The sequence below is a fragment of the Somniosus microcephalus genome, chromosome 13 (assembly GCF_052327205.1).
Source record: "Somniosus microcephalus isolate GS21.2 chromosome 13, FLI_Smic_1.0, whole genome shotgun sequence".
Lineage (NCBI taxonomy): Eukaryota > Metazoa > Chordata > Chondrichthyes > Squaliformes > Somniosidae > Somniosus > Somniosus microcephalus.
The window spans coordinates 66,548,230-66,572,559 of NC_140999.1; the positions used below are offsets into that span (position 1 = coordinate 66,548,230).

Here is a 24,330-nt window from a genome sequence, read left to right on the forward strand (position 1 = left end):
AAACGGATCCCCTTGTGGAAAAGGTACAGCTCCTCCATGCAAACCCTCAGTACGCCTATATCGAATACTCTGACGGTCGAGAGGACACTCTTTCCATAAAAGACCTCGCTCCCTCGGGGAGCGGAGAGAACGATGAGAGACTACCCGAGGAAGACCTACACCAAAAAGAGACAGGACGCCCAGAGGTATCAATACCCAACTTTAACCTGGAGGACACTGCAGATAACCTGGAAGACATTGCGGAGGCCCGGACAGCGGAGGAACCAGAATCCACTCCCCTAGAGGCACCCCAACCGGCTTTGCGCCGATCACGGAGAACCGCAAAACCTCCTGACAGACTCACTTATACCAACTTTTAAGAAACATCACCCCGATGGACTAAATCTAAAGAAGGGGTGAATGTAATGAAATGTGTTTGGCTTGCCTGTATTCGTTTTGCACTCATGTATATTACCCTCCCCCACACGGTGTATAGTTTCACTTCCTCTTTCCTGACTAACCTGGAATGTTCCAGGTCTTGGCTCTTGGCTCCACCCCTGACTTCTCTTACATAAAGATCCCAGGATCTTTATGACTCACTCCTGCGAGCCAGTCAGTGTGTTGAGATGTTAGCTCTGATCTTAGTGATTAAAAGCCAACTTGTTAAAGTTTATAACTTCTAGTTTTGTGGTTATTGAAGGCACATCAGGGACCTTTGGGACATAGAGTAGTGTTGTCACCTGGTGTTTCACAGCTCACAAGTGAGCCTCAGCAGATTCTGGAGACAGGGACAGCAGTGGAGAGTCCTCGTCGGAGGGCGCAGGACTCTGCCAGCTCAGCTCAGCTGCGCTGCATGTCAACCCTCTGCCTCTGGGTCCATCCGCAAGAGAAGAGGTGATGGATCTCCATGCACAGATGCAGGAGTCTCTGACAGGTTTTGTCTCCAGGGTCGCTGCGAGTGTGGAGCGAATGGAGGAGTCCATAGCAACCATGAGCAGAGCCTTTGTGGAGTCATTGGCGCAGGAATGCATCACCATGGAAAGGTTGGCAACCTCCATGGAGGAGATAACTCGCCAGGGTACGGAAAACATGGTGAGTGCTCATAAGAGAATGACATCTCTTGAGGAGCGTTAGCCATCTATTGAACAGAGAAACCAGACCTTCATGGACATCCTTCTGAGTAGGACTGCCAGTGCAGAAACGGGTCCCCATGACCCCCTAAAGTGCAGCAAAGTGCTATCAAGCCACTTCCAAGCACTGGCCCCTTCTGGCCTGTGCAGCTACAGGTGAGTGAGCAGCAGCCTGGTGATCCTGGTGCTCATCCTGCTGTTCCTGGTTCTGCTGCTGCCACCTCTGCTGCTGGAGATCCTCTAATGGCAAGAAGGGAAGGAAAAAAAGGCGTCCCATGTGTATTGATTTCTTTGTGGGTTCAATGATGACACATTCATGAAAGAGAATGAGTTTTAATCTAAAGTCTGTTCAACTCTCTTTACCAGCTTTACAGGAGACATCAGGCTAGTGATGCATCTAGAACAAAACTGAAACTAAATCAAACTGCCTTGCTTGTCTCGGTCACATGCCCTCTGCTGGTCAGGCACAAGCAATCAATCAGGCAACTATGCTGGTAAGACATGATAATCAAACAGGCAAATAACTTCACTATTTGCTGATATCATTACATCTCCTTTTCTTAAAACAAAAGTATTTTACTTTTAACTAACAACATGTTGGGCCAGAAATTCCAGGCCAGAAGCATGAGTGCGGTCGGCTTACTCACGCTTCTGGCCGTTGGAAATGCCGGCGTTCAGCATGAACAGCGCATGCGGGGAACGCCGGCATTTCCAGACCTCGAGCGTGTGCGACTGCACAGGCAGCGCTTGCGCAGTGAACTTCGTGGATTTCATTCATGAAATCCGTGAGGTTAAGTCCTTAGAAGTTACACTGAAAAAAAGCAAGTGTAAAGTGGTTCATTGGCTGCGGAGGAAGATATATTTTATCGTGGAGCTTTTGAAATGCAATATTTTTGTTTGGGAAAGGGAGGGAAGTTATTTTAAGAAATTTTAAGTAAGTTTTAAAGTTAAAATTTTTTTTTTTTTTAAAGGGTTTTCAGAACGGTAGGTAGAAGGAGCAATTGTGGCTGTGTGAATGGAATGTGAGAATGAGTTATGTATGTATGTCCACATATATTCCTTTACGTATATGTATGTATGTTTTATATTCCTTTACTATGAATGTATGTTTTTAATTATGATTTTCCAATAAGTTACTTTCTCTGAAAGTCATAATTAAATAATACATTCATACACATAAGTAAAGGAATATATACATAACACGCAAAGGAATATATACAGACATACATACTTTCAGAAGCTCCACGATAAGAAATATCTTCCTCCGCAGCCTCTGTAGCAACTGTACCCATGCTTTTTTCATGTGTAAGTTGTAATGACTGGACCTCACTGAAAGCATTAATGAAAGCGGCGAATTATACTGCGCACGCGCTGCCTGTGCAGTCGCACGCGTTCTGCCTCTGAACCCCTTCGTTCAGAGGACAGGAAATGCCGGTTTTCCCCACATGCACTGTGCATGCTGAAAACCGGCATTTCATCCGGCCAGATGCGTAAGTACCCCGACCGTACTAGCGCATTTGGAAGGGAATTATTGGGCCAACATTTTACATGTCAATAAAATAAAAAATTTAACACTTGCACGACTTGCCCCCTCGCATCTGCGACTGAGGGTCCAAGGAGGTGCATTGCGCAAGAGGTCATCATCGCACGTATCCTCACACTGTTCCCTTTGGGGAACTGTATGAAGTGGTGGAAGGATTTATGGCCGTGATTAACGCTCATTCCGTGACCGTAACCATCTTTGAACCAGCCATTAGGGTGGTTAGTCCTATGGCGGGAGGGTTTTACGGGCTCCCACAACCCATCTGAGGGGGGGGGGGGCACCAACACCCACGGACGCAAGTATCCCGCTGGATGTCCACCCAGAATTTAAAGTTGGAGCTCCGACTCCACTTGCCGGGACTGTCTGGAGTGGGGTTCAAAACCCTACTCCTTCTGGCCCAGCGGCGGGGATGCTTACTGCTACGCAAAAGGCCCACTCCGCACAAAAGGTGACACCCATACGTTTCCTGCGCCTTTTCCCTCCCCGTGACTGGTGCCCTATGCTGCCATTTCACGTTGCTAATCGGATTGGGCGTTTGTCATAGCGATAGGATCCCCGCCGCTGGGCCAGATCAGGGTAGGGTTTCGAACCCCACTCCAGACAGTCCTGGCAAGTGGAGTCGGAGCTCCGGCTCTAAATTCTGGGTTGACATCCAGTGGGATGTTTGCGTCCGTGGGTGTGGGTGGCCCCCCCTCCTTGTATAGCTTGTGGGAGCCCGTAAAACCCTCCCGCCATAGAACTAACCGCCCTAATGGCTGGTTCAAAGATGGTTACGGTCACGGAATGAGCGTTAATCACGGCCATAAATCCTTCCACCACTTCATACAGTTCCCCAAAGGGAACAGTGTGAAGACACGTATGACGACGACATTGCTAAATAAATAAATGGAATTAAAAAAATTCTTTTAAGACTTTTAAAATTCTTTAAATTGCTTTAATTCTCTTTAAAACTACTTCAGATTACTCAAAATAATGTAAACATTTTAAAAAGTTTATAAAAGTTACCAAAATCTTCAAAAAACTTCCAAAAACCTATTTAAACTGCTGCTTTGCATGTAAAAAAGCAAAGCAGCTTGACAGAAACATTGGGGGCATGTCCAGTGAAACTGAGACCTCAAGGGGCGTGTCTCACTTACACTGCACGCTCCTGGGTCCGCGCTGGCTGCACTCCTGGGCGGCGTGACGTCATACGCTGCCCGGGAATGTGCTTTCTATTTCTCAAAGTTCAGGCGTCCCTGGAGCTGATCGGCAGGAGCGCGGGGTAAGTGCAAATACGGGGCTTGCACGCGCTGCAAGCCCCGTTCTGGAATTTCTGGCCCGTTTTCTTTGTATTAATCTGCATTTTAACTGTAACACTTAATGAACTTACATTATCATTATCATGATCAAGGTTTTTTAACCTTGCTTTGTGTGTTCACATGAAATATGTAAATACACTAGAACTTGAAGAAAGAATAAGATAACATTACTTCCTTCTATAACAATAGTCCTTAAATTTGCTCAATGAGTCTCTCAGGAGGCTTCACGTGTCTTGAGGATTTTCTGATTGATTGTCCTTGAATCTGAGTTGCCTCAGATGATTGTTTCTCAGCTGTGTGATCAGGTTGTTCAACAGTATCAGTCTCTTGACCTGCTGTGTGATCAGGTTGTTCAACAGTATCAGTCTCTTGACCTGCTGTGGCTGGTCCCATGAGAAGATCTCGATGATTTCTTCTCAGAAAAGCACCCTCATCTGTCTGAATGGTGTATGATCTTGGTTGAACTTCACTCAGGACAGTTCCCTTCTGAGTCCATATGTTTGTTTTGTCTTTGAACCTTACTTGGTCACCAGTGTGGAGTTCAGGTAGGTTTTGTGTTCCTCTATCATAGTAGTACTTTTGCTTTTCTTTCTGTTGTTCTTTGAACTTCCTCACTTTCTCCCCCTCTTTTGTTTTCAGGAAGTTCTCCGGGATGGGTAGGTTTGACCTTAGCCGACGTCCCATAAGGAGTTGGGCTGGTGACATACCACACTCGAGCGGCGTTGTGCGGTATACAAGCATGCTCTGGTAGAAGTCAGTTCCACTGTCTTTTGCCTTGTACATCAGTCTTTTCACTGTCTGGATCTATTTTTCCACTAGACCATTGGACTGTGGAAAGTGAGGACTTGACATTGTGTGGACAAAGTCCCACTCTTTGGCAAAGTGTCGGAAACTTGCATTGTAAAACTGGGGTCCGTTGTCTGTGAAGACCTCACTTGCCACGCCATGTCTGGAGAATATGGCTTTCATACATGTTATCACAGCATCTGCAGTGGTGGTGTACAGTCTACAAACCTCTGGATACAGGGAGTAATAGTCTGTGACATAAAACCTCAGAACTGGTTCCTCTGTGAGCAGTTTCTTTAGATCGCTCCATGACATCTCATGCTCATGATTCCATTCCCATTCTATGTTCTTTTCAGTTAGTCTTCTCAGTGGTGCCATCTTTTCTGAGAGGCTGGATATGAATTTACCCATGTAGTTGATCATTCCATTAAACCTCTGCACGTCCTTTTTGCATTGTGGCTTTGGCATATTCTCAATGGCGGACACCTTTCTGGGATCTGGTCTGATGCCCTCACTGCTAAGGATATCTCCCACGAATGTCAGTTCTGTCACCCCAAGCTGGCATTTCTCTCTATTCAGCTTCAGGTTTGTTTTCCTTGTTGCTTCCAGCACTTTTTTCAGTCTCTCGTCATGCTCAGTTCTCATGGTTCCCCATACTATGATGTCATCCATTGACGTATCAACTCCCTCCAGGTGCTCATAGATCATATGGATAGTTTTGTGATACACTTCAGGAGCTGAGGCAATGCCAAATGGTAACCTTGGGAATCTGTATCTGCCAAATGGACTGTTGAACGTGCACAGTCTTGAACTTGCTTCGTCCAATTTCATCTGCCAAAATCCTGATGATGCATCTAACTTGCTGAAATACTTTGCATTTGCAAACTGTGCCATGATTTCCTCACATGTAGGGAGCTTGAAGTGCTCTCTCTTTATTGCTCTGTTTAGATCTCTTGGATCCAGGCAAATTCTGAGCTTTCCATTCTTTTTGTCCACTACGACGAGGGAACTCACCCACTCAGTTGGCTCATCTATCTTCTGAATCACATTCAGGCTTTCCATCCTGTCCAACTCTGCCTTCAGTTGCTTTTGAAGAGCAAACTGGACTTTTCTGCATGGATGTATGACCGGTGTCATACTTTTATCTACTCTGATCGTGTGTTCTCCTGGAATGCAGCCTAGACCCTTAAATAGGTCATTGTACTCTTTCATGAGTTCATCATAGACTGTCTCTCCTTCACTTTCCACAACAAGGACTCTCTTTACCAGGTTCAGTCTCTCACAGGCTTTTAAACCTAGTATGGCTTGCACATCCTTTGGCACCACGATTAATGCTAACGTGTGCTCTCTGTCCTTGTGTGTTACTTTGACAATGCATCTTCCTTTCACTGGTATATCAGTACCTGAGTATCCTGTTACTTTCACTTTTATTCCATGTATCTTTGGTCTGGGTCTAATTTTCTTAAAATCAGTCTCTGATATCACATTAACTTGTGCTCCAGTATCCAATTTAAATGGAATGTGTATGTCATTCACTTTTAGTGTCAACATCCAGTCTCTTTCTTCTTTTTTGTTTTCAGACACAACATCTACATAGAACTCCTCATCGACTGCATGACTTTCGGTTGCCCCTTTCATTTTTGTTCGCTGGCCACGCCTCTTTTTTCACATTGGCGCTCTTTTTGTTAAACGGTTTGTGTCCGTTCATTCTCACTGCATCCACATTGCAGCTACTGTCACTGAACAGTTCCTTTGCCTGCAACTTCACAGTCTCTGTAGCCCTACACAGTGCTATGGCTTTTCCCAGGTCTAGATCTTGCTCTCTAAGCAGTCTTTCCCTTAGACCATTATCTGGAATACCACACACCAGTCTGTCTTTTATCAGCGAGTCTGTCAGTCCCCCAAATTCAGACGATTTGCTTCTGTTTTTCAGTTCAGTCACATACTGATCAATAGTCTCTCCTGTTTTCTGTACACGTGAAAAATCTGTGCCTCTCAAACGTCACGTTACGTTTAGGTATGCAGTAGGCCTCAAACTGTTCCATTATTTTATCTAGCTTCATTTTGTCTCCATCAACAGCGAATGTGAAGTTATTATACACCTCCAGCGCTTCATCACCCACGACATGTAAGAACAGTGACGCTTTTATTTTATCACCTTTCTCGTCAGCTCCGATTGCTGATAAATACAACTCTAAACATTGTTTGAATCTCTTCCAATTTTCAGCCACATTACCTGTCATCTGAAGCATCGCCGGTGGGTGTAAACCTTCCATTTTTCACTTCGTTAGCTATTCTCTAATGGTAAGTAACGATGTTCTCTTTTGGCTTGCTAATATGTGGAGAGCTGATTTAACTTCAGATTTTTTCTCTTCATCTCTTTCAGTCACTTCTGACACCATGTATTGATTTCTTTGTGGGTTCAATGATGACACATTCATGTAAGAGAGTGAGTTTTAATCTAAAGTCTGTTCAACTCTCTTTACCAGCTTTACAGGAGACATCAGGCTAGTGATGCATCTAGAATGAAACTGAAACTAAACCAAACTGCATTGCTTGTCTCGGTCACAGGCCCTCTGCTGGTCAGGCACAAGCAATCAATCAGGCAACTATGCTGGTAAGACATGATAATCAAACAGGCAAATAACATCACTATTTGCTGATATCATTACACCATGCTTCTGGTAGATGCCTCCGCTGAGGAAGCGCTGAGTGAGGTTGGCGAGAGGGGCTTCCCAGGAGATTACATTGGAGAAGTGTGTGAGGCTCCAACCTTCCACAGCTGTGCCTAAGCCTTGAAGAAGTAGCCCCAAGCCTGCAAAAACAAGGTCCTTCAACATACAAATGCTGTCCCTTAAAATTGCAGCTTTCCCGAATGACCTGCAGCTGAGAGCAAGCAAGCCGGCAAGCTTCACGCCAGGTTTCATCAGCGGGGTTCCCCGCAGGTGTGTTTAGTGTGGGGAACCCCTGAAAATCGCAAGGGCACCCTAAAATGACATTAAACATGCCAATAATTGCTGATTAGGGTCCCGACGGCCAGTCCCACCAGCGGCAGGCAGGACTGAATCAACTCGTGGAGAAACGGCGGTCCGAAAGTCGGACGGGGTGGGGAATCAGGCGGGGGGGTCGTGACCCCCTATTTCGGCGATTTTTGGCCGCCGCCCACCTGAAAAGCCGCCCGACGGCTGGCAGAAAATCAGGGCCTTTAACTTTGGGGTACTCGAACCTGGACAACGCCCTTGCAGCACCCGGAGACCACGTGACGACGGCAGGCTCCAGAGAGCACCAAGAGCGAACCCCGAACCCCACCGCTGTTTTGAGTCCAGCAAACGCTTTTGATTGGTGAGCATGAAGTTCTGACCCCTCATAGCTTAATCTAGTTAGGTATAGGGGGTGGGATAAGGATAAGGGGATTGTTAAGATAGTTGTTTTCCCTCGATGTGCCGTGTGTTCCCCATTCCCTGTATAAGTATATAGTTATTCTTTTGTATTTTTGCCTGTAGAAGTGTACACTAGTAATTTTCCATAACATTGTATCAGTTTTTCCTTTTCAATAAAATCTTGGTTTTTGTTTACATCCAACCACCTGTCTACTCGAGTCTTCTCTGTACCGCCGCCTTGTACCTAAGTCCAGTGTCCAGAACCCAGGGTCATGGGAGCGATTCAAACCGCTCACAAAACAGTCAGAGGCATAACTGACTGGGCACACACGCCACCACCACAGGACACCCCCTACAATTTCAATGCTTCCGTGAGAGCCACTAGTTCTGCTACTTGAGCTGAGGTTCATCCTTCAAGCCCTCCCTTTGCGACTGTTTCTCCATTCTCGGATGCTACTGCCTGTCAGGGTTGGGGAGCCACGGAGCCGTGTTCACACGGGGCCGGGCTCTCCGGGTAAGGTAGGTTCTGGACCCAAATGCAGAAACCAGACAAGAGACAAATATACCGTACTTTGTTTGAACTTTACTAGATTCACACATAACGAGATTAACACAAGGAACACAGCAATATACATAAGAACTAGAGACAAGAAAACTCGAGACAGAAAACACAACAAGCATACATAAGAACTAGAGACCAGTTACAAGACGGCTAGTCAAGATAGGAAATCTGGACAGCTTCCATGAGAAAGCCCACTTGTCTATACTGAGCTTGCGACAAGCTACCACAAGGGGCAAGCGGCTTGCCGAGGCGAAACTCCAGACAAGCTACCCCAAGGCTAATCGGCTTATCAATGCAAAGCTCAAGACAAGCTCCCAACGGCTCCCACATAGCAACACGCTTGTCCAAACAGCACCTTACCAAGACAAGCAACTTAACAGAACAACAGACTTAAGTACATCTTAAAACACAAACAAGAACCATGGCAACCAGCTTGTGAAGGCAAGCTACCATAGAGAAAAGGCTAGTCACACAGAGCACCTAGTCAAGACAAGGAACATTGTCCAGACTAACTCCCTGGTTCACCCTAGTGAGGACTGAGCAAAGAGTGAAGCAACAACAGAACTTATATACCAAGAAACCAGGTGAAACCCATGAACAGCTAACAGGCCGTTAAGAATTAACACAGGGCTAGGAACAATTAACACAGGAAACTAGGAACAATTAACAAAGGAACAAACAAGTGAAGGTGCTCAGTCTGTTCCTTGCTGTCAGAGGAGAAGGTTGTGCTACTGAGCTGCTGCTAGTGGTGTAGGAGGCCTGCCTACAACCAACCAACCACCATCATCTACAGAGGTGCCTGGAGAGGGAGGAGTAGAGGACAGAGGAGGAGGCCAGCATTATATCGGGAGAGGCCTTTTCCATCACTGCCTCCCAATTTGGCCTCCAGCCCAGGAGAGGGAGAGAGGGAGAGAGGATACCACACAGCTCCACTTGGAGGGAGGGGAGGAGCTGCAACTTTACCATCTGCAGGTGGGTGTCTCTGTGCATTCCCCCTAAAGACTTTACATTCTAGGCGGGGGGAGGAAAGAAGACGGGCCGAAAGCCTGGCCTGGGTTGGCTGGAGCCTGCCCAGGTGAAGCTTGTTTTCCCCTGCGTTAAGAAGACCTGGTGTGGGGCTGAGCCTGGGCTGTCTCCAGCCTACCCAGGCGAAGATATCTTCTCCCCCAGCCCGAAGACCATCTTAAGACTTTGTTTTGCCATCGGGGGAGTGCACCCTGCCGACACCCACCCACCGAACAACATCTTGAGTGGGGACCCTGCCTTTGCGGCCCCCCTCCTTCTCAAACCCCCTCTCTCTCTCTCCTTGTCCTCTCTCTGCCTCTCCAAAAGGCACCTCTTTTTTTAAATTTACTAATTACCCATTGAGCAGAGGGAAGAAAGGGCCCCCCTCCCAATTAACACCATCAAGGGGAGAGGCGGGCCAGTTAATTTACACTCCCTCTGCTCAGGGGAAGACTCTTACTACCGAGGCCATTAACGCCTTCAGGCCTGTGACTTTTGGGGTGTGTGTAGCTCTTCGAAAATCCACCCCACTATGGCGTCTACATCTGCGGCGGCGGCGGGGCCGGCGAGATCATACGTGGCGGTGGCAACTAAAGCCGTGGCCGCTCCCACTTCCGCTGCTGCCCCGTCGCCGTTCCGCCTATTGACCAAGAAGCTTGGGGTGAAGAGCTACACCCACCCCAACATGACCATCGAGGCGTGTGTTAAGGCTATGGCTGGGGATGTCGGCCCTCCGGCCATAGTCGCCGCCTCGAAGATGTATGGGAAGGCTGTGTTCATCCTGGAGTCCGAGCGGGCGGTGGCCCTGGCCATCGCCCAGGGGCTCACCGTGGGTGTGACCTTCATGCCGGTGGACCCTCTTGAGGCCACCGCGCAGAGGGTCGTACTATCCAACGTCCCGCCCTTTATCTCCGGTGAGCTCCTCCTCCCCCACTTACACCAACTTGGGGAGGTGAGGTCGGGGATCTCGCCGATCCCGCTCGGATTCCGGGAGGCCAGCCTTCGCCATGCCTTCTCCTTCCGGCGCCAGGCCTTTATTCAGCTGGCGCGGGAGGGGGAGACGGAAGGGACCTTTACAGTCCTCCACGAGGGGACCCCATACCGCGTCTTCTGGACGACGGACAGCGTGCGGTGCCATGCCTGTAAGGAGGTGGGGCACGTTCGGAAAAACTGCCCCGCCTCCAAGGCCGCCAGGGCGACTGGCGTGGCCGAGGCTGGCACCGCCGCCGCTCCTCCCCCCGGGTCTAGCCGTGCCCCCCCCAAACAAATGCTACCGGGGTACGGTCGTCGTCGGAGGCCATCGCCATCCAGGCCTCCGGCGGGGCGGAGGAGGAGCGTCCGGTCGGGAAGAAGGCGCGGTACAAAACTAAGAACCGTAGGGCAGTTCCCCCCGTGGAGGGCGTGCCCCATAATATGGAGCCGCTGACGCCCGAGAGCGTCACCGCGTTAATCGCGGAGTGCGGAGGGGGGGGGCCCTCGTGCCCGAGCCTGTGGCCGCGACCGCCGAGGCGGTAGCGCCAGAACCTGCGGCCGGGCTTGGGACCAGGGGACCCGAAGAACTCGCTCCACCGGAGGGAGCATGGGAGGCCTCTGCAGAAATGGAGGTCTCCCTCTACCCCTCCGCACTCAAAAAAAGGCGCGACCCCCTTGATGAGGAGGAGGACCGGGAGGAGGAAGGTCCCGCCGGTCAGGGGGAGTCATCGCCCGCCGCGGGTACTGCGCCCCACCCCACCGCTGTTAACATCGTTAGCGATCGGCAGGGGTCGCCTGTCCCTGGGGAGGCTGAGGCAGAGGTGTCTGCCCAGCTCGTGCCTCCTGGGGGTGGGGATACGACCCTGCCCGGGGGGGGTGGGGTTGCGGAACAACCCGCGGCAGAAATTGACCCCCTATCAGTGGCTTTACCCCTCGACGAGTCGGGCGGCCAGGGGACCGGGTCGGGCGAGTCGTCTGAAGATGAGCTCGCCCAGAGCGGCCCGGACCTTTCCCAGGTGCTGCTCGACTTAGTCGAGGTATGTAAAAAAATTACCCCATCTGCTGGGTCGGAGGCCGTTGGTGCGGAAGAGGAGGACCCTCTGCCTGTGTCTCCGGCACCGGGCGACTTGGAGGGGGTCGGTTTTACGTATTCTCCCGTCTCCCCGATCTCTCCGGTCGTTCCGGCGCCTGGGGCGGAGGGGGTCTCCGAACCGCCACCGTCTTCTGGCACGGCCCCCTTAGAGGAGCCCAGGGAGGAATCCTCCGCTACCGATCCTGGGGGTGGGATCCGGGCGGAGGCGGGGCCGGCCGTCGCGGCCGAGCCGCTCGATACGCACTGCGTGGTGGACGGCTCGGCCGCCAGTGGCCACCCCCCGGAGGAGGACGGGGACTCGGTGGTGGGGGCTGAGGAGGACTGGGAGTCCATCGCCGATGAGGCGATGGATGACCTCGCGCCCCTCGCCGGGACCCCCCTCATTCCCATTAAGGAACTCTGGGACTTTGTGGCCACGTGCCTGGGTCGTCACAGGACCCAGCAGGCCCTCGACAGATGGTCGGGGCTGGCGCTGCTCATCGAGTCGGCCCGTGCAGCCTACAAGACCAAGAGTGCGGACGCGGGCGTGGGCCCGTCCGAGCTGCGTCAGTTCCGGCTATTCCTCACTGGGCTGCTAAGGGAGTGGCGGTCGACTAGTGGCCGCCCTCCCTTCCCCCGTTAGTCATAAGTAGGGGTTGGTTTGTGCTTCTGAAATGAAGATAACCATAGCCAGCCTCAACATCAACGGCAGCAGGGAAGCTAGCCGCAGGTTTAATAACTTTTCGGTCCTTCGGGACGGGAAGTATGCGGTGTGCTTCCTGCAAGAAACCCACACCGTTCCGGGAGACGAAGCCACGTGGCTCCTGGAGTGGCAAGGAGGGGTCAGCATGAGTCACCTCTCCAGTGTTTCCAGTGGGGTGGCTATCCTGCTGGCCCCGCATTTTCAGCCGGAGATCTTGGGGGTCAAGGAGCTCGTGCCGGGCCGCTTGCTCCAGGTCACCGTTCGCCTGGGGGGCGTGCCGCTCCATCTAGTGAACGTGTACGCCCCTCAGACCGGTGCGCAGCAAGCGCGCTTCTTTGAAGAAGTGTCCACTCTTCTGAGCTCTGTCGACGCGGGCGAGTGCATCATCCTCGGGGGTGATTTTAATTGTACCCTCGAGGCGAGGGACCGCACGGGCACCCTGCCTTGCCCGGCGGCGATGGAGAAGTTGAGGGACCTGGTCGGGTCCCTCGACTTGGTGGACGTCTGGCGAAATCTCCATCCCGACTCCAGCGCCTTCACTTTTGTGAGGTCTGGGGGAGGAGCGTCCAGCATCGACTGCCTCTACATTTCCCGGGCATACGTCTCCTGCATTCCGGCAGCTTCCATGCGGCTGGTGCCGTGCACGGACCACCACCTGGTGTGGGCGGAGCTCGTTCCGCTGCGCGCACGGGGGGGGTCCGCGTATTGGCACTTTAACAACCTGTTGCTGGAGGACGCACGGTTCTGGGATTCATTCAGTCGGTTCTGGGCCGGCTGGAGAAGGAAGCAGGGGGGCTTCCCCTCCTTGAGGCTATGGTGGGATGTGGGCAAGGCTCACATCCATCTCTTCTGCCAGGAGTACGCGAAGGGGTCGACCAAGAGGCGGGAGGCCAGGGTCGGGCAGTTGGAGAAGGAGGTGCTCGACCTGGAGTCCCGTCTCGGTCAAGTCGTCGAGGACCCGGCCCTGCGGTTGGCATATGAAGAGAAGAAGGGCGCGCTGAAGGACCAGCAGCTCGTCGGGTCCTGAGCCGCAAACGTGAGGTCGCGGATCCAGTTCCTGCGGGACCTGGAACGCGGCTCCCCCTTCTTCTACTCGCTGGAAAAAAGACGGGGCTCCGTAAGCAGCTCTTGGAGCTGCTGGCCGATGACGGATCTCTGGTCTCGGATCCGGAGGGAATCCGCGCGGAGACCCGCGCCTATTACGGGGCTCTGTTCTCTCCGGATCCGTCCAGCGAGGACGCGCGCAGAGTTTTGTGGGAGGACCTGCCGAAGGTCGGCCTGGAGGGCACCGAAAAATTGGACGCTCCTCTGAGTTTGGAGGAGCTGTCCGGCGCCCTCCGCCAGCTCTCTAGGGGGAAGTCCCCGGGGCTGGACGGGCTGACCGTGGAGTTCCACAGGGCGTTCTGGGGCATCCTGGGGGGCGACTACGCGCAGATCCTGGGGGAATGTTTGGCGACTGGGGAGATGCCCCTCTCTTGGCGCAGGGCAGTGATTGTCCTGCTGCCTAAGAGGGGTGATCTCCGCCTCCTTAAGAACTGGCGCCCGGTCTCCCTCCTCAGCACGGATTACAAAATCTTTGCCAGCGCTATATCTGTTTGCCTTGGCACCGTGCTGGCCCACATGATCCACTCCGACCAGTCCTACACGGTCCCGGGCTGGTCTATCCATGATAACATCCATCTGGTCCGGGACCTGGTCCACCATTCCCAGAGGGCTGGTCTGTCAGTCGCCTTCCTTTCCTTGGATCAGGAGAAGGCGTTCGACAGGGTGGATCACGAGTATCTTTTCGGGACTCTGCGCGCATTCGGGTTCGGGACGCATTTTGTCACCTGGATCTGACTTCTGTACGCTGCCGCGGAGTGTCTGATTAAAGTTAACGGGTCCTTGACGGCGCCCCTTCGCTTCGGGAGGTGGGTGCGTCAGGGATGTCCCATGTCCGGCCAGTTATATACCATTTGCGCAGAGCCTTTCCTGCGCCTCTTGCGGAAGAGGTTGGCGGGATTGGCTCTGCAAGGGCCAGGTGTGGAGGTGGTCCTCTCGGCTTACGCCGATGACGTGCTCCTCATGGTCACGGATCCCGTTGACTTGCGGAGGATGCGGGAATGCCAGCAGATTTACTTGGACGCATCCTCCGCCAGGATCAACTGGGGGAAATGTTCCGGACTCCTGGTGGGTCAGTGGCGGGTAGACTCCCTGCCGGAGGAGTTCAGGCCCTTTGCCTGGAGCACTACGCACCTCCTCTAATTGGGAGTCTACCTCAGCCCTGCCAAGGACGCCTGGCCGGCGAACTGGCAAGAGTTGGAGGCCAAAGTCACCACTCGCTTAGGATGCTGTACAGGATTGCTCCGAGTGTTGTCCTACAGGGGTCGAGCGATGGTCATAAACCAACTGGTGGCCGCCATGTTGTGGTACCGGTTCGTCACTTTGATCCCTCCCCCTGCATTTGTCGCCAAGATACAGAAGAAGCTCGTCGACTTCTTCTGGGACAAAAGGAAGCACTGGGTCTCTGCCGCGGTTCTGAGTCTCCCGCTTAGGGAGTGCGGTCAGGCGTTGGTGTGCCTCCGCACCCAGGCTGCGACTTTCCGTCTTCAGACGCTGCAGAGATACCTGTACGTCGAGAATCCTCCGAGATGGTGTGCGCTGGTGACGTATTTTTTCCGCCAGCTGCACGGCCTCAATTACGACATGCAGCTCCTGTTTTTGGAACGGAGTGGCAGGCATGCCAGCCTGCGGGAGCTGCCTGTCTTCTACCAGAAACTACTATGGGTTTGGAGCTGCGTCGCCTCCAGGCGGAGCTCTCCCCCGTCAGGAATGGCGGCTGTCCTCCGGGAGCCGCTGTTCAGGAATCCGCACCTCCACGTCCGCGGGTTCGGGTGGCTGGCAGAGCGCAGGGCTGTGCCTGCCAGGTTGACTAGAGTCGGGGACCTACTCGATGGCGGAGGAGCGGGCTGGATGGCGCCAGAGGAGTTGGCGCGGCGCATGTCCTGGAACAGCGTCCGGCTCGCGGCCAATGCCATCGGGGCGGTGAAAGCGATGCTGCCCCCCGGCGCCACGAGGTGTATCGAGGCGGCTCAGGTGCGTGGGGCGATTCCGTCCGAGCTTACCCCCGTTCGGACGGAGTTCCTTATCGGCGCCCTGCCCCGAAACTCCCCTCGGGGATCGGCGCCTCACAACCTGAGCCGTCTCGAGGAAATGCCCTCCGTGCCTTTTCATTCCGCACAGAGGGGTTTCCTGTACGGGCTGCTCCTGCACACCTTCCACTTTGCCATCTTCGCCTGCCGTCCGGACAGGCCGTGGCGTGCCGTTTTACCTTCCGACGGAGGCGGAGGTCCCCAATGGGGGGCTCTCTATGCGGGAGTCCTCCCTTGTTCTATTGGGGACTTGGCCTGGAGGGTGTTGCACAGAGCAGTCCCGTGCAATAGACTCTTAAGTTTGTTTACGGACTCCCAGGCCGCCTGCTTGTTTTGCGGTCTGGAGGAGTCCGTGTTTCACCCATATAGTGAGTGTGAGAGGTTGCAGCCCCTCTTTCATTATTTGAAGGGGCTGCTCCTCAAGTTTTGGTTGCACTTCAGTCCCACGCTCTTGATCTACGGTCACCCGGTGCGGAGGGGAGCAGGCAGGTTGGAGGACCTCCTCGTGGGTCTGCTCCTGGGCCTGGCCAAGAAGGCCATTAATTGGTCCAGGCAGCGGGCGGTCGAGGGGGTCGTCTGACCGGATTGCCTCCCTCTCTTCCGTGGCCATGTTTGTGCCCGGGTGGCCCTAGAGATGGAGCACGCGGTGTCCACCGGCGTGCTCGAGCAATTTCGTGACCGGTGGGCGCCGTGGGGACTGGAGTGCATAATTAGTTCAAACAACCAAATTTTAATTTGATTTGTTAAGGTTTATTTAAAGGGTTATTAGAGTTTTGTTCACAGTTTATTTGTTTAACTTATTTGTCTCGCAAAAAGAGGAACTAGGAACAATTAACAAAGGAACAAACAAGTGAAGGTGTTCAGTCTGTTCCTTGCTGTCAGAGGAGAAGGTTGTGCTACTGAGCTGCTGCTAGTGGTGTAGGACGCCTGCCTACAACCAACCAACCACCATCATCTACAGAGGTGCCTGGAGAGGGAGGAGTAGAGGACAGAGGAGGAGGCCAGCATTATATCGGGAGAGGCCTTTTCCATCACTGCCTCCCAATTTGGCCTCCAGCCCAGGAGAGGGAGAGAGGATACCACACAGCTCCACTTGGAGGGAGGGGAGGAGCTGCAACTTTACCATCTGCAGGTGGGTGTCTCTGTGCATTCCCCCTAAAGACTTTACATTCTAGGCGGGGGGAGGAAAGAAGACGGGCCGAAAGCCTGGCCTGGGTTGGCTGGAGCCTGCCCAGGTGAAGCTTGTTTTCCCCTGCGTTAAGAAGACCTGGTGTGGGGCTGAGCCTGGGCTGTCTCCAGCCTACCCAGGCGAAGACATCTTCTCCCCCTGCCCGAAAACCATCTTAAGACTTTGTTTTACCATCGGGGGAGTGCACCCTGCCGACACCCACCCACCGAACAACATCTTGAGTGGGGACCCTGCCTTTGCGGCCCCCCCTCCTTCTCACCCCCCCTCTCTCTCTCTCCTTGTCCTCTCTCTGCCTCTCCAAAAGGCACCTCTTTTTTTAAATTTACTAATTACCCATTGAGCAGAGGGAAGAAAGGGCCCCCCTCCCAATTAACACCATCAAGGGGAGAGGCGGGCCAGTTAATTTACACTCCCTCTGCTCAGGGGAAGACTCTTACTACCTAGGCCATCAACACCTTCAGGCCTGTGACTTTTGGGGTGTGTGTAGCTCTTTTTTAAGATCCACCCCACCATGGCATCTACATCTGCGGCGGTGATGGGGCCGGCGAGGACATACGCGGCAGTGGCGACGAAAGCCACGGCCACTCCCGCTTCCGCTGCTGCCCCGTCGCCGTTCCGCCAAATGACCAAAAAACTTGGGGTGAAGAGCTACACCCACCCCAATATGACAATTGAGGCGTGCGTCAAGGCTATGGCCGGGGTTGTCGGCCCTCCGGCCATAGTGGCCGCCTCAAAAATGTACGGGAAGGCTGTCTTCTTCCTGGAGTCCGAGCGGGCGGTGGCCCTGGCCATCGCCCAGGGGCTCACCGTGGGCGGGACTTTCCTGCCGGTGGACCCGCTGGAGGCCACCGCGCAGAGGGTTGTTTTGTCAAATGTCCCACCCTTTATCACCAGTGAGCTCCTCCTCCCCCACCTACACCAACTTGGGGAGGTGAGGTCGGGGATTTGCCCGATCCCGCTCGGACTCCGGGAGAGCAGCCTTCGCCATGTCTTCTCCTTCCGGCGCCAGGCCTTTATTCAGCTGGCGCGGGAGGGGTAGACGGACGGGGCTTTCACGGTCCTCCACGGGGGGACCCCGTACCGCGTCTTCTGGATGACGGACGGCGTGCGGTGCCACGCCTGTATGGAGGTGGGGCACGTTCGGAAAAACTGCCCCGCCTCCAAGGCCGCCAAGTCATCTGGCATGGCCAAGGCTGGCGCCGCCGCCGCCCCTCCCTCCGGGTCTAGCCGCGCCCCCTCCCAATCAAACGCTACTGGGGCGCGGTCGTCGTCGGAGGCCAACGTCATCCAGGCCTCCGGCGGGGGGAAGGAGGGAGGTCCGGTCGGAAAGAAGGCGCGGTGCAAGACAAGAAACCGTAGGGTGGGTCCCCCCGCGGAGGGCGTACCCCTGAATTTGGAGGCCCTGACGCCCGAGCGCGTCATTGAAATAATCGCGGAGCGCGGAGGTGGGGGGGACCTCGTGTCCGAGCCTGTGGCCGCGACCGCCGAGGCGGTAACGCGAGAACCTGCGGCCGGGCTCGGGCCCGAGGGACCCAAAGATCTCGCTCCGCCGGAGGGAGCAGGGGAGGCCCCTGAAGACATGGAGGCCTCCCTCTACCCCTCCGCACTCAAGAGGAGGCGCAACTCCCAGGACGAGGAGGAGGACCGGGAGGTGGAAGGTCCCTCCGGTCGGGAGGAGTCGTCACCCGCCGCGGGCGGCGCGCCCCACCCCACCGCTAACACCATCGGTGAACGGCAGGGGTCGCCTGTCCCTGGGGAGGCTGAGGCAGAGGCGTCTGCCCAGCTCGTACCTCCCGGGGATGGGGACGAGACCCTGCCCATGGGGGGGGTTGCAGAACAACCCGCGGCGGCAATCGATCCTTTAACGGTGGCTCTCCCCCTCGACGGGTCGGGCGGCCAGGGGACCGGGTCGGGCGAGTCGTCTGAGGACGAGCTCGCCCAGAACGACCCGGATTTTTCCCAGGTGCTGCTCGACCTCGTCGAGGTTTGTAAAAATTTCACCCCGTCTGCTGGTTCGGAGGCCAGTGGCGTCGCAGAGGAGGGCCCTCAGTCTGTGTCTCCGGCGCCGGGCAACTTGGAGGAGGTCCGGTTTTCATATTCTCCGGTCTCTCCGGCGCCTGGGGCGGAGGGGGTCTCCGAACCGCCGCCGTCTTCTGGCCCGGCCCCCCTAGAGGAGCCCAGGGAGAAATCCTCCGCTACCGATCCTGGGGGAGGGATCCGGGCGGAGGCGGGGCCGGCCGTCACGGCCGAGCCGCCCAATGCGCACTGCGTGGCGGACGGTTTGGCCGACGGTGGTGACCCCCCGGAGGAGGACGGGGACTCGGTGGTAGGGGCAGAGGAAGATCTAGATGCCGTCGCCGAGGAGGCGATGGATGACCTCGCGCCCCTCGCCGGGACCACCCTCGTTCTAATTCCCATCAGGGACCTCCGGGACATTGTGGCCACATGCCAGGGTCGCCGCACTACCCGGCGGGCCCTCAACAGATGGTCGGAGCTGGCGCTGCTCATCGGGTCGGCCCGCGTCGCCTACAGGACCATGGGCGAGGACGAGGGCGCAGACCCGCTCGAGCTGCGTCGGTTCCGGCTGTTTCTCACTGGGCTGCTAAGGAAGTGGCGGTCGACTAGCGGCCGCCCTTCCTTCCCCCATTAGTTATAAGTAGGAGTTGGTTGTGCTTCTGAAATGAAGATAACCATAGCCAGCCTCAACGTCAACGGCAGCAGGGAAGCTAGCCGCAGGTTTAATAACTTTTCGGTCCTTCGGGATGGGAAGTATGCGGTGTGCTTCCTGCAAGAAACCCACACCGCTCCGGGATTTGAGGCCACGTGGCTCCTGGAGTGGCAAGGAGGGGTCAACATGAGTCACCTCTCCAGTGTTTCCAGTGGGGTGGCTATCTTGTTGGCCCCACATTTTCAGCCGGAGATCTTGGGGGTCAAGGAGCTCATGCCGGGCCGCTTGCTCCAGGTCACCGTTCGCCTGGGGGGCGTGCCGTTCCATCTAGTGAATGTGTACGCCCCCGGGGCCGGTGCGCAGCAAGCGCGCTTCTTTGAAGAAGTGTCCACTCTTTTGGGCTCCATCGACGCGGGCGAGTGCGTCATCCTCGGGGGGGATTTTAATTGTACCCTCGAGGCGAGGGACCGCACGGGTACCCAGCCGTGCCCGGCGGCGATGGGGAAGTTGAGGGACCTGGTCGGGTCCCTTGACTTGGTGGACGTCTGGCGTAATCTCCATCCCGACTCCAGCGCCTTCACTTACGTGAGGTCTGGGGGAGGAGCGTCCAGGATTGACCGCCTCTACATTTCGCGGGCATACGTCTCCTGCGTTCCGGCGGCTTCCGTGCGGCCGGTGCCGTGCACGGACCACCACCTGGTGTGGGCGGAGCTCGTTCCGCTGCGCGCGCGGGGGGGGTCCGCGTACTGGCACTTTAACAACCGGCTGCTGGAGGACGCGCGGTTCCGGGATTCGTTCGGTCGGTTCTGGGCCGGCTGGAGAAGGAAGCAGGGGGGCTTCCCCTCCTTGAGGCTATGGTGGGATGTGGGCAAGGCTCACATCCATCTCTTCTGCCAGGAGTACGCGAAGGGGCCGACCAAGAGGCGGGAGGCCCGGGTCGGGCAGTTGGAGAAGGAGGTGCTCGACCTGGAGTCCCGTCTCGGTCAAGTCGTCGCGGACCCGGCCCTGTGGCTGGCGTACGAGGAGAGGAAGGGCGCGCTGAAGGACCTGCAGCTCGTCGGGTCCCAAGGCGCGTACGTGAGGTCGCGGATCCAGTTCCTGCGGGACCTGGACCGCGGCTCCCCCTTCTTCTACTCGCTGGAAAAAAGACGGGGGGTCCGTAAGCAGCTCTTGGAGCTGCTGGCCGACGACGGATCTCTGGTCTCGGATCCGGAGGGAATCCGCGCGGAGACCCGCGCCTATTACGGGGCTCTGTTCTCTCCGGATCCGTCCAGCGAGGACGCGCGCAGAGTTCTGTGGGAGGACCTGCCGAAGGTCGGCCTGGATGGCGCTGAAAAATTGGACGCTTCCCTGAGTTTGGAGGAGCTGTCCGGCGCCCTCCGCCAGCTCTCTAGGGGGATGTCCCCGGGGCTGGACGGGCTGACCGTGGAGTTCCACAGGGCGTTCTGGGGCGTCCTGGGGGGCGACTAAGTGCGGGTTCTGGGGGAATGTTTGGCGACCGGGGAGATGCCCCTCTCTTGGCGCAGGGCGGTGATTGTCCTGCTGCCTAAGAGGGGTGATCTCCGCCTTCTTAAGAACTGGCGCCCGGTCTCCCTCCTCAGCACGGATTATAAAATCTTTGCCAGGGCCATGTCCGTTCGCCTTGGCGCCGTGCTGGCCCACATGATCCACCCCGACCAGTCCTACACGGTCCCGGGCCGGACCATTCATGATAACATCCATCTGGTCCGGGACCTGGTCCACCATTCCCAGAGGGCTGGTCTGTCGGTCGCCTTCCTTTCCTTGGATCAGGAGAAGGCGTTCGACAGGGTGGATCACGAGTATCTTTTCGGGACTCTGCGCGCATTCGGGTTCGGAACGCATTTTGTCGCCCGGATCCGACTTCTGTACGCTGCCGCGGAGTGTCTGATTAAAGTTAACAGGTCCTTGACGGCGCCCCTTCGCTTCGGGAGGGGGGTGCGTCAGGGATGCCCCATGTCCGGCCAATTAAATGCCATTTGCGTGGAGCCTTTCCTGCGCCTCTTGCGGAAGAGGTTGGCGGGACTGGCTCTGCAAGGGCCAGGCGTGGAGGTGGTCCTCTCGGCTTACGCCGATGACGTGCTCCTCATGGTCACGGATTCCGTTGACTTGCGGAGGATGCGGGAATGCCAGCAGATTTACTCGGACGCATCCTCCGCCAGGATCAACTGGGGGAAATGTTCTGGACTCCTGGTGGGTCAGTGGCAGGTGGACTCCCTGCCAGAGGAGTTCAGGCCCTTCGCCTGGAGCACAACGCACCTCCTCTACTTGGGAGTCTACCTCAGCCCGGCCGAGGACGCCTGGCCGGCGAACTGGCACGAGTTGGAGGCCAAAGTCTCCGCTCGCTTAGGACGCTGGACAGGATTGCCCCGACTGTTGTCCTACAGGGGTCGGGCGTTGGTCATAAACCAACTGGTGGCCGCCATGTTGTGGTACCGGTTGGTTACTCTGATCCCACCCCCTGCGTTTGTCGCCAAGATACAGAAGAAGCTCGTCGACTTCTTGTGGGACAACAGGAGGCACTGGGTCTCTGCCGCGGTTCTGAGTCTCCCGCTTAGGGAGGGCGGTCAGGCGCTGGTGTGCCTTTGCACCCAGGCTGCGACCTTTCGTCTTCATACGCTGCAGAGATACCTGTACGTTGAGGATCCTCCCAGATGGTGTGCGCTGGCGACGTATTTCTTCCGCCAGCTGCACGGCCTCAATTACGACATGCAGCTCCTGTTTCTGGAAGTGGGCAGCAGGCGTGCCAGCCTGCAGGAACTGCCTGTCTTTTACCAGGAACTGCTATGGGTTTGGAACTCCGTCGCCTCCAGGCGGAGCTCTCCCCCGTCAGGAATGGCGGCTGTCCTTCGAGAGCCGCTGTTCAGGAATCCGCACCTCCGCATCCGTGAGTTCGGGTGGCTGGCAGAGCGGAGGGCTGTGCCTGGCAGGGTGACTAGAGTCGGGGACCTACTCGATGGAGGAGGAGCGGGCTGGATGGCGCCGGAGGAGTTGGCGCGGCGTATGTCGTGGGACGAAGTCCGGCTCGCGGCCGATGCCATCGAGGCGGTGAAAGCGAGGTTGCGCCCCGGCGCCACGAGGTGTATCGAGGCGGCTCAAGCGCGTGGGGCGATCCCGCCCGAGCTTACTCCCGTTCGGACGGAATTCCTTATCGGCGCCCTGCCCCAAAGCTCCCCTCGGGGTTTGGCGCCTCACAACTTGAGCCATCTCGAGGGGATGCCCTCCGTGCCTTTTCATTCTGCACGGAGGGGTTTCCTGTACGGGCTGCTCTTGCACACCTTCCACTTTGCCATCTTCGCCTGCCGTCCGGACACGCCGTGGCGTGCCGTTTTACCTTCCAGCGGAGGCGGAGGTCCCCAATTGGGGGCTCTCTATGTGGGAGTCTTCCCTTGTTCTATTGGGGACTTGGCCTGGAGGGTGTTGCACAGAGCAGTCCCGTGCAATAGGTTTTTAAGTTGGTTCACGGACTCCCAGGCCGCCTGTTTGTTCTGCGGTCTGGAGGAGTCCGTGTTCCATGTTTATGTTGGGTGTGGGAGGTTGCAGCCCCTCTTCCACTATTTGAAGGGGCTGCTCCTTAAATTTTGGTTGCACTTCAGTCCCACGCTCTTGATCTACAGTCACCCGGTGCGGAGGGGAGCGGGCAGGTCAGAGGACCTCCTCGTGGGCCTGCTCCTGGGCCTGGCCAAGAAAGCCATTAATTGGTCCAGGCAGCGGGCGGCCGAGGGGGTCGTCCGGCCGGATTGCCTCCCTCTCTTCCGCGGCCATGTTCGCGGCCGGGTGGCCCTGGAGATGGAGCACGCAGTGTCCGCCGGCGAGCTCGAGCTCTTTCGTGACCGGTGGGCACCGCGGGGACTGGAGTGCGTAATTGATTTAAGGGGCCAAATTTTAATTTGATTAATCGGGTCTATTTAAAGGGTTTATTTGTTTAATGTTTTTTTTGGGGGTCTATACAAAAAGAGGGGTCTAGGAACAATTAACACAGGAAACTAGGAACAATTAACAAAGGAACAAACAAGTGAAGTTGCTCAGTCTGTTCCTTGCTGTCAGAGGAGAAGGTTGTGCTACTGAGCTGCTGCTAGTGGTGTAGGAGGCCTGCCTACAACCAACCAACCACCATCATCTACAGAGGTGCCTGGAGAGGGAGGAGTAGAGGACAGAGGAGGAGGCCAGCATTATATCGGGAGAGGCCTTTTCCATCACTGCCTCCCAATTTGGCCTCCAGCCCAGGAGAGGGAGAGAGGATACCACAGAGCTCCACTTGGAGGGAGGGGAGGAGCTGCAACTTTACCATCTGCAGGTGGGTGTCTCTGTGCATTCCCCCTAAAGACTTTACATTCTAGGCGGGGGGAGGAAAGAAGACGGGCCGAAAGCCTGGCCTGGGTTGGCTGGAGCCTGCCCAGGTGAAGCTTGTTTCCCCTGCGTTAAGAAGACCTGGTGTGGGGCTGAGCCTGGGCTGTCTCCAGCCTACCCAGGCGAAGACATCTTCTCCCCCTGCCCGAAGACCATCTTAAGACTTTGTTTTACCATCGGGGGAGTGCACCCTGCCGACACCCACCCACCGAACAACATCTTGAGTGGGGACCCTGCCTTTGCGGCCCCCCCCTCCTTCTCAACCCCCCTCTCTCTCTCTCCTTGTCCTCTCTCTGCCTCTCCAAAAGGCACCTCTTTTTTTAAATTTACTAATTACCCATTGAGCAGAGGAAAGAAAGGGCCCCCCTCCCAATTAACACCATCAAGGGGAGAGGCGGGCCAGTTAATTTACACTCCCTCTGCTCAGGGGAAGACTCTTACGACCTAGGCCATTAACACCTTTAGGCCTCTGAATTTTGGGGTGTGTGTAGCTCTTTGAAAATCCACCGCACTATGGCGTCTACATCTGCGGCGGCGGCGGGGC

The 24,330-nt window shown here is 55.6% G+C and overlaps 1 pseudogene across 1 annotated transcript in view; it reads right to left on the reverse strand.

The window, feature by feature from the left end:
* LOC147108393 (zona pellucida sperm-binding protein 4-like) overlaps positions 1-9,860 on the reverse strand; it is a 70,373-nt pseudogene extending 60,513 nt beyond the window's left edge. Inside the window, exon 1 of the transcript XR_015080498.1 lies at positions 9,823-9,860. The product of XR_015080498.1 is annotated as a zona pellucida sperm-binding protein 4-like (transcript). The remainder of the gene's footprint in view (positions 1-9,822) is intronic.
* Positions 9,861-24,330: the final 14,470 nt, after the last annotated feature.